The sequence below is a fragment of the Wolffia australiana genome, chromosome 9 (assembly GCF_029677425.1).
Source record: "Wolffia australiana isolate 7733 chromosome 9, ASM2967742v1".
Lineage (NCBI taxonomy): Eukaryota > Viridiplantae > Streptophyta > Magnoliopsida > Alismatales > Araceae > Wolffia > Wolffia australiana.
The window spans coordinates 15739726-15747572 of record NC_135843.1 but is presented as its reverse complement, the minus strand read 5'-3'; the positions used below and the strand labels follow the sequence as shown (position 1 = coordinate 15747572).

General features: G+C 41.4%; 1 pseudogene; it reads right to left on the bottom strand.

The window, feature by feature from the left end:
- Positions 1 to 2976: 2976 nt before the first annotated feature.
- Positions 2977 to 3158, bottom strand: LOC144708180 (U2 spliceosomal RNA; annotated as a pseudogene).
- Positions 3159 to 7847: the final 4689 nt, after the last annotated feature.

Below are 7847 nucleotides of genomic sequence, written 5' to 3'. Positions count from 1 at the left end.
GATACTGGAAAATGCCTTTCCGGTATCCAATACAGCATCCGTCCCGATACCGGCATCCGGTACCGGTATTGGGACGGGCGAACCCTATCTGACATCATAAAGCATCTACAACATCTCAAGTTCAGGCACATATAAATTAGTGAACATGTAGTCATCTAGTGATGAGAGATATCCAAAGTCAATGGAGTGTTTAGGAAGAGAGTTGCTCGATATTTCCCAGTTCAGTTTGTGGACCCGAGACAACCGAAAGGTATGTAGCAAAAAATGATTCAGATAAAAGATACACCTGTCAATGTATGCCAAACAGATAATATAGCAATGCCTCATTAATCAAACCATAAACAGAAATATATATAAAATAGCATGAACTTGTGCTCGTTCTTGATTATATGCAATAATGGGTGCCATATTTGATATATGTCGTCCTAGTCAGTTTAAAAGTAATCATAAAGAGATACACACAAACTCAGTTCAAGAAATACTTAGATCTATTAGATGGTTCAGTGATCTCAGAATCTTGTACCCTAAGGATCAGGAGGTAACAATAATCAAAGACTGTATTTAAAAATTGGCATCACCGTGAGTCAATGGAAAAAGTACACATTGCATTTTGCTCTTATTCGTTTGCGTTTCATCTATTTTCTTATTTGAAACAAAACAAGACTTAAATACTGTAAGCTCATATTAAACAAAATGACTACCATGGACGATACTATGAGGGTCATTTGTTTTAAGCCGCCCTATACATTGGCCCATGAGAATCACACTGGTTCCTTTGACATCCCTTGAGGATCACATCTAAGATATCATGTTGTTGACCTATGTCACCATATTTTTAAAATGAAACAATTGGAGAATATTGACATTAGCACTATTTGACACCATATTGTTTCAGTTATGGATTTATTCCTCGTATTATCTACTTCATGAGCATATATGGAGAAATAGATAATAGTGAACATTTTTTAATTGGTTATTTTAGAGGCATATTTTCATTGAATTTACTTCTCCTTGTGCGAATCAATGATACATTTTCATATTTTAATAAAATATTTTCTATGTTTCTTTGTTGATAACATGTATATGATATTTCCTGTCTTGAATATTTCCTGTGGTACGAGCTTTGGTCAAAGGAAGAAAGGATTGAGAAAGAGAGATATCGAAGGGAGGCATCATCTCGTTTAAAATATAATACCTCATTGAGGCTTTGAAATTACTAAAAATTGAGACAATTTATATTAGGGTCTAGGGGATCATAGAATATTCCCATGCACTTTGCAGTGAGTGTTCAGAACAGGAGTATGCAAAGTGAAAACTTTGTTAATTTGCTAAGCTTAGTTAATATATATTGAATATATAGGGAATTTTCCCTACAATTAATTGTTCTATTTTGATGATCATTTTGTAATATAAGAAACATATTTCACTTATATTAATGATACACCTGCATGCCCAAAAGAAGTCAGCTGTGCAGGCAATGATAGTTAGATGGTACAATAATTCAATATATGCACCTTGATATATTTCACTCCATAATTTGTTACATCATTCATATAAATAGTACAGATTATAATAGGTTAACCCTTAAATATTTTATTAGGATGATAACTGTACAATATGCATACTTTAGATAGTTTACTTTAAGTTTATCTCAGTGGCTTTATTTTCTTTCTCAATCAATAGATTTAGTACTTTCCTAATATCCCCTCTTAAATCTACAACTTGCTACTTACATATTTTTTCTCATTATCATGATTCCATATATTTTTTTCTCATAATACTGCATCATCGTCTAAGCATGACATAATATTTTATATTCTATCATCATCTAGTCAGCTTACTATTTCTCCAATTTGATACAGGTGCCTTTATGATGCAAAATTATCATATATACAAAACTCAATAGATACAATTTCAATAGTACTTGGGGCTTGCGATGAGCTGTAATAAGCTTTGCTTTCATTCTCCGCATTTAGAAGACGACCCTGCTCTGAGGAAGTTCAAGTCGCACAAGAAATCTGTTGTGCGGGCAAACAAAAATGGAGATGCACTAATCATTCTCGCTGTTGCCAGTGAGACAAATTTGTTGAACTCTTTATTAGTACAGATGCATGGTCCGATTTTTTTTTCAAAAAGACGATAGTTTGTGTTTAATAGAATCAATACCAAATATCTGAAAGAAGATAATATCCCCATATGTCATTGTTGATGTAGCCATTAGTTTTGGGTTGCTGTTTGTGGGGGTCTTGGCTTGAAAGATTAACTGGCTAAAGTTGTAGGCTAACAAGACCTAAGGAAACCTAAACTTGTTGGTGGGTATTTTTTTCTTGTTGAATTTCTGTCTTATGGACTAGAAATGCTTTTAATATTTGTGGGTTCAGTGCCGTTGACTCACCATGGTGGATTTATAATCTCTGTGAAAATTCATGCAGTTTATGCACGAAAACATATTGTATATGCGAAAAATGTAGCGATATAAACTAAGTATACTCTGCATCGACCACAGACACCGGCCTTTAAAATATTGTTTTTTGGAAGAAAGATTTATTTCTGCGAATGAAAACAACTTCGTGAGACCCACTGAAGGTGTTTACATTAATTTGTTTCTTCGGAAAGCTCGAGAGCTGTTTCCATCCCCGTCAGAGGGGAGCCCATTCACCTTTAAAATACGTTATAATGCCAGATTTAGCTTTGCCCCTATTTATAGTTGACTTTTTGTCGGGGAAACCTGGGGTAGATTTCTGTCAAGCGTGGTCTTGGAAGAATGAAGAGAGAGAAAAGAAACACTGGTTAAAGGCTTAGATTGGCATCCAAACCCTTTTGAGGGGATCTCCCAGCCGATTCAACTACACGAAGAGCAAGAGGTTGAAATAATTACCCCTGGCAGGGGTCACGAGACCCTAACTTTTTCAATAATTGGCCCCTAAATTCTATTAGATACCAAAACCAAAGCAACTCTAGCACTACAATTAGTCAGAAGTTTGTGAAGTATTCAACAAGTCATCTTCACTTGGATTTTGATTGACAGCTAATCACCAAGAATGATTCCCCCTCCCCATAACTTTGACTGTTTACTACAGTTTGTTGCCTATGTATCAGATATTAAACTTATAAGAATCGATACTACACTTGATCTTAGGCAAAGGCTGAAAAAGGCTATTTTGTATGCCTCTGTACGACATTCATTGTAGATAGGAATAGCTGTATTGTGTATTGAGTTCTAGACTATAGAGTTGCATCTGACTATGATTTCAAATAACTGCTTTATCCATCAAGTTCTTGGCTACATTCTTATTCTTTTCCTTTCTGCTACCGTGCCACTTGTCATGGGCTCTCGTCGGAGACCATGAGTTTTATGTTTCACTTTTTGTATCACGTCAGCTGTAGTTGCGCTTAATCACTTTTAGGTTCACTGGACATCCGCGCCATGTTCTTATGCATTTATCATTCATGATACGCCAAAGAAGTTTTTTCAAAAGAAAAAGTGATACAGCAAAGAACCTATAGCAACTCTTTTGAAATCAAATTAAAAAAATCCCTATTTACGTCTAAAAGTTCTGGAAATTAAATCATAGTTTCTGGAAAATTATGCTTCTAGAATTCTTACGCTAGTGGCTATGACATGCAATGCCATGTTCTTATTATGCATTGTATTTTCTGTCATATGCCAGACAAGTAATTAAAATTGGTGATTCACTTCGAATAAAATGAAGAAACCTTTCCATTCTTCTCTGAAATTTGGAAAATTCAGATTGTTCTATGCATCAGCATGCAGCTACGAGATCTACTACAAAACTATGAAGAAGAGGGCAACATTCGACCAAGTCAGTAACACCAAGAACACTTTACTCGCTTTCTCTGGGTAAGGTTTCTGAATAAGTTGCAGTTTCAATCTTTAGTATGAGCTTCTACAGGGCCTTCTTTTTTGCTTGTTCACAACCATACTACCAAACCTGAATCCTCGTGTTTGTTCGTTTCAGTTGTCTGTAGTTTTTTCGCCTCTTTACTAAAATGAACAAAGGAGAGAAATGGATCACGGTCCATCCAATAATATCTTTATCATTCAGATCCACTTTTCTCTGTTCTTTTCTCCATTTATTTAAATATATGAAAATTCAGCATTTTTTTGTCAAAACAAAGACCGAATTCCGCTCGCTTAAAGTCTCCACTAAAGCCCTGCGCACTCGCTGCCGCCCAGATCCAATCCTTAATTCTGATAAAAAAACCATCGTCCGAGTGTCTGGAATGGGACAGGACACGAGGTGAAGCACGCCTGCTCCATCCAATAATATCTTTAGCATTCAAATCCTCTTTTCTCTGTTCTTCTCTCCGTTTATTTAAATATAGGAAAATTCAGCATTTTTTTATCAGAACTAATACCGAATTCTGCTGGCTTAAAATCTCAACTAAAGCCGTGTGCATTCGCTGCCGCCCAGATCCAATCCTTAGTTCTAAAACAAAACCATCGTTCGAGTGTCTGGATTGGGACAGGACATGAAGTGAAACACGCCTGCTCCACTCAAACAAAATCTACTTCTTTTCTTGCTAGGAATTCTCGGATTTCTCTCAGGGACATGTTTTTCGCCTGTACAACTGATAGAAGATCCTGGAATGATGAACTAGTAGAATATAGCGAAAGTAAAAGGTAACAAGTAGGATCATCTCGAGTCTAATAGGGAAGATTTGCAATAAACATCTAATTGTCAGTTATGTGTGATCTTGGTTTATTTCTCGTTATTCCGGCGATTACTTCCATGCATAAAGATGTGGGTTGGAGCTGTAGGAAGAGATAATTTAATTAATTGACCGTCAAGATATGAGGAAAATGCTCAAGGAATGAGGAGATGAAGCCCTTGGGAATAGCAATGCAGTATCCAAGAAGAGTTGTCCGATGATTTTTGAACGTATCACTACTAACATGGATAATCGATTAGGTTTTGACAGTTGACCATACGATATGTCGTCCTATGAGCATCAAGTAGATAAAGGAATATACATATACGATAACGGATGACAAACAGTTTTCATGATTTTATTGAAACACACTATTTTGTATCTTCTAGAACACGAGGTGAAGCTTTGCACCCCACGTATTGGAGACTCAACCTATCAATTGGGTTAAATTGATTTGACATTAATCTATATGATGCAATAATTAATTAATTTGAAAGGCAATAAAGGTTATTAGGTCGCTAGAGTAAAAAACTAGACCGATACATGGGCCTAGAAGGTTACATGCTGATGGTACTTTGCACGACAGAAGATATACTCAAGTTTGGGGTTTTTTATTGAAACATATGCGCTTAGTAAAAAGTTGAAAACCTTTTACAAAATTCACCCTGTCTAGAATTTTTCATGGGCCCTACCCTTCTTCTCCCTTCTCATCATTGGTCCTCTCCATTCCTGATGTGATCGGGCCGACTTAACGATGGCGACGGGGGTTGAATGGATCTTGTCAACGTGATGGAGAATAATTGACATTCTAAGGACCACGTAGATACTTCTAGAGGCTGCAGACATGAGCAAATCCACGCGACTGTTCGAGGAGTGAAGGAATCACAGATGAGATCCGTGATGAGGTGATTCATTCAAATCTTACGGTGCAAATCGTTTTCAGATTTTCATCCAGATCTACAACTTTAGACCCAACTTGCACCATTTAAGAGTGGAACATTGCTTACATTTAATTGCAGCCATTTGTCAGACTATTAAGGAGATCCAGCAGTTAGGGGCAAATTTGTTGATTTCCACCCCACATTGTCCACTCTGTCAATGGGGTGGCAGATTCTAGCAATTAGGTGGGCCCCCAAGCCATATATTGGTTCTTTAATGACTCCTAAAGTGGCACCATGAGATTGGCAGCCCTGGGAGGTCTTTCATTATGCCTGACAAGAGGTTTACGATCCCTGATGTCATGATGTTCTAACAAAAACACTAAGCGGCAGCAGGAGACCCATATGGAGCTCATCTAACCAAGTTGGAACTTGTGACAGCTCCATAGAGGCTCCACCAGCTAAATAAGTGATGCAGGATGACGGCGGAGTCATCGTCCTGAGGGAGGTATTTGAGGGCGATGTTCGGATACTGAGGGAGATGATACGCGGGCGTTGTCAAAGACGTCGTCTGTCGGTGTGGACCTACCGAGATGCGACTATGTGATGCGATGAAAATCCTAGGGACAATGGTTACAGACGGCTTGGCAATGCAAAGGTGGCGAGTCGACAGTACGGGTGAGAGCGACAACAACTACGGCACGATGTGGTGGCTTGAGCATTGGCATGGGTGACAGCGGCGAGGGCGGCGGCCTACGATTGATGTGCGGGGTGTAGCGTACAGGCCTGTGGAAGTCCGGTGGAGACGGGAATCTGGTGGTGGTGCAGATCGGCTGTGGGCGGCCAATGGCGGATGCGGACCGCCAAGAGCAGCTAGGGCTGTGCGCTCGACTACCACTGGCGCGGTGGCGGGTTGCAACTGCGCATGTGACTGGGTGTGTGGTTGGGCCCTCGGCTCGTGGTGGCGTAGTCGCAACTTGCAGCTGTGGCTGCGGTCGTAGTTGACGACAGGCGTGGCTTGCAGACCCGATCGGCGGCTACTACGTGTTGTGGCTGTGGCAACGATCGGCTGCCGCCACGAGCATGGCGATCACGGGTTGCAGCTGCGCCTGTAGGCTGTGGCTGCGATTGGCTACCGCCACTGGTTGCGGCCACAATCAGGGGCGGCCATGGCTCGGGCGATAGAGGGGTGGCCGCCCTAGGGCTGCGGCGGTCCCAAGGTCTCCACTAGCGGCCGGCGGCAAGATCTCAAGTGGCGGCAGCGCGAGGCTGATGGTGTCACTATAGGCACGGGCTAGGGCTGAGCGGTAGAGTCCTGACGGAACAGGACTCAACAGAACAGGGGACGGGTGATGCCTTTTGCCTTGTTCCCATTCTGCCCTTCTCTCTCTCACTCTCTTTATTCCTCCCTTTTTTTGTATTTTCTTCTTCCTCACAAAAGAGGACGGAATAGGGATACCTTTCTTTCCAAAAAATTCAAACTCTTCTATCGTTTTAAGGCACCCTCTCCTTCCCTTATATAGGGAGGGTGGTAGGCCCTAAGGAGGGACCGAAAGAGGGGGGAACCCTTTAGGAAAGGGACCCCCTCTTAAGATCACTAATACAAACGTCTTAAAACAAAACAATAGGGAACAGGGTTCGAAGGGGAAATGATGAAACAAAAAGGGCATTTGTGAGCATGATGTCTTGAGAAAATCAAAACTATCTAGATACCTTTGCCCTCGCCTTGGCGGGCTGATCTGGCGGGGTTCAAGCTGGTGGGTGTCAGCGACAACAACGCGGGCTTCGGCATCGTCCTTAATGGAGCACAGTCTTGTGCTCCATTAATCATCCCGTGGTCGTAAGAACTCGGCTCCAACCGGATTGTAGGTGACGACTGCTGATGGCGAGATGGCTGCCAGCATCGTTGGTCATCTTGGGGCTTTCAGGTAAGATCTGCACATGTGCGCTCCCATCCCTATACTGAACGTCTTCGCGATGCCTCGTCCCCTCCATCCTTTGCCGTATACCCTTAACTGACTCGTGTCAATCGAGCAACACTACTGGGGAGGAGGTTGCAGCAAACTCTCTCACACTGAGTGGGTCTAGAGAGGCCAGGTCAAGGGGGAGAAATGGGGTCGGCACGGAACCAGGTCCCCCACATTAAATGTGGAGCGAATCCTCCGTAGGGCAAGAATATCAATGACATAGGTAGGATTGCCCACTCGTTGGAGGATCGAGGATGGGCCGGCGCTACGAACATGTAGCTTTGTTGTCGTCCTGGCATAATAGCTCTCCGGTCTAAGTTTCCCTACC